Below are 2,580 nucleotides of genomic sequence, written 5' to 3'. Positions count from 1 at the left end.
TTTTTGAGATGGAGTCTTGCTCTGTCACCCAGGCTGGAGTGCAGTGGCACGATCTCGGCTCACTGCAAGCTCTGCCTCCCAGGTTCACGCCATTCTCCTGCCTCAGCCTCCCGAGTAGCTGGGACTACAGGCGCCTGCCACCATGCCCGGCTAATTTTTTGCATTTTCAGTAGAGACAGGGTTTCACCATGTTAGCCACCATGGTCTCAACCTCCTGACCTCGTGATCCGCCCGCCTCGGCCTCCCAAAGTGCTGGAATTACAGGGATGAGCTACCATGCCCGGCCAAGATAATGGACTTTCTGATAGCTAAAACAAAAATAACAATCTGGCTGGGCACGGTAGCTCATGCCTGTAATCCCAGTACTTTGGGAGGCCGAGGCGGGCGGATCAAGAGGTCAAGAGATCGAGGCCATCCTGGTCAACGTGGTGAAGCCCCGTCTCTACTAAAAATACAAAAATTAGCTGGGTGTGTTGGCGTGCACCTGTAGTCCCAGCTACTCAGGAAGGTGAGGTTCACTTGAACCTGGGAGCCAGAGGTTGCAGTGAGCCGAGATCGCGCCACTGCACTCCAGCCTGGCGACAGAGCGAGACTCCATCTCAAACAACAACAACAACAATAATAATAATAACAATTAAAAAAACACCTCATTTTCTAAAGAGGTCCTCAGTGTGTGTTTCCCATGCCCTTGTTTGCCCTTCACGTCCTTTGCCTAATTTACATTTGTAAGCTCAACACATAAGCACTTTGTCTTTGTTTATATACATATGGTGCCTAGCACTAGTCTTGGATTTAACAAATATTAAATAATCATGACTTTAGAATGATTATTAGTATTGACATTTTAAAAATCACAGCTGGCCAAGAATACTGGTTTTGTTTTGTTTTTTCAAATGACCTTGTCTGATTTTGACACTGCTATGGTCGACAGCTGTACTATAGCACACTTACATTTACCCTTGAATACCACCTGGAGAACAGAGTTGGCACAAAGTGTAGCTGTTTTACTTTTTTGGAACACTTTTACAGATTCTGCACTGCACACCAGTTTGCTTATGGATGTAATTTCAGTTGTGTATAATCACCTTAACAGAACTGGAAAAACCCAGATACCACCTTGTACAATGCTCTATGATGACAGAATTGTCTCAATGGGTTAACTTTGTATGTCGGAAATGGGAGGGTTTTTTCTTTTTCAATTACTAACTTGAGCTTTCATGATATCTAGTGTAAGCTCTAAAAGATCTAAATACTCTTGGATTATGTAGTGCATTTATATTGTTAGATTTTAAAATAAAGTTCTTAATTTTACCTGCTTTTAGGCTTTTAAAAAAAGCCCTTAATCTGTATCTCTTACCTAAACTCCTTTACTCCCCTTAAAGTGGCCAAATGATTTTGGACCATCATCCCATGGGCCAATTTATAAAAATAAATGCCAAATACTACATAACAATAGAAGGAATTGATAGTGGATTACAAGTTTAACAATGCATTTCCTTTTAGAACTGTCAGCATCAGCTTTCTCACAATAAGGGAAATACAAAGGTTGTTCTCTACCACTAGCCCTATATTTCAAGTGCAAACAAATCAATTAAAGAAAGTAGTTATGTCAGTGTGAGGGATACAATAGTGTAACTGAATAGAACACTTTTGTTAGTGTGTATTTTTTGATTTATTTTTATTTAATATTATATCCAGGGCAGAACCTAGGTAGTAATATTGATAAATCGGGGGAGATGGTTTCCTTTTTCTGAATCAGTTCCAAAATATCTAAACATCTACCTGACCTCTATGTTAGAGTAGTTCTGTGGCAGCATCCTCAACTCTGAACGTTATGATTCCTGTACAATCAAAATGAATAGTCTGATACTCTACCTGTGCTTCTGATACACTTCATCATGAGATCTATCCTATGAACTCACTGTATCTCTCCCTGAATGTCTGTAATTGTACTCCCTATTAGAGACTCTCTGGAATGCTACTTGTAGGTGAATACAGTATTTCCTAGTGGAGTGTGCTCATTGAGAATGATACAATGTGTAAAGGACACCCTTCCACTCTCCTGAGATTCTCACTGACTTGACTGCAAGGGTAAAAGTAATTGCAAAACAACACTCTAAAAAAAAAGTTTCTAGGGAAGGGGGAGTGGTGTGAGGAATGTCTTTAACAGAATCCAACTTCTCTCAGCTGGAAATCTTGCCTTGAGAGGGTTGTAACAACTGGAGAAAGCAGTAATGAGAGGGATCTCTTGTCTTAGCAGAGGAGGGCAGTTTCCTGGATCCTTTCTATTACCGTCACCCTCCTTGTAGGAGAGGTGAGTAAATTAAACCAATGCTTGGCACATGGAACAAGCTCCCAAGAGGCCAGGGAAGGAACCATGTTTGTCTTATTCATTATTGGTATTCCAGGCATGGAGATCAGTACCTGGCACACAGGAAAGCACAAAAGACATATTTATTGATGGAGCAGTAAGGGCTCAACGTGTTTTTATTTTTTATTTTTATTTATTTATTTATTTATTTTGAGACGGAGTTTTGCTCTGTCGCCCAGGCTGGAGTGCAGTGGCCGGATCTCAGCTCA

Source organism: Colobus angolensis, unplaced genomic scaffold (assembly GCF_000951035.1).
Source record: "Colobus angolensis palliatus isolate OR3802 unplaced genomic scaffold, Cang.pa_1.0 Scaffold5, whole genome shotgun sequence".
Taxonomy (NCBI): domain Eukaryota; kingdom Metazoa; phylum Chordata; class Mammalia; order Primates; family Cercopithecidae; genus Colobus; species Colobus angolensis.
This window is presented reverse-complemented; position numbering follows the sequence as displayed.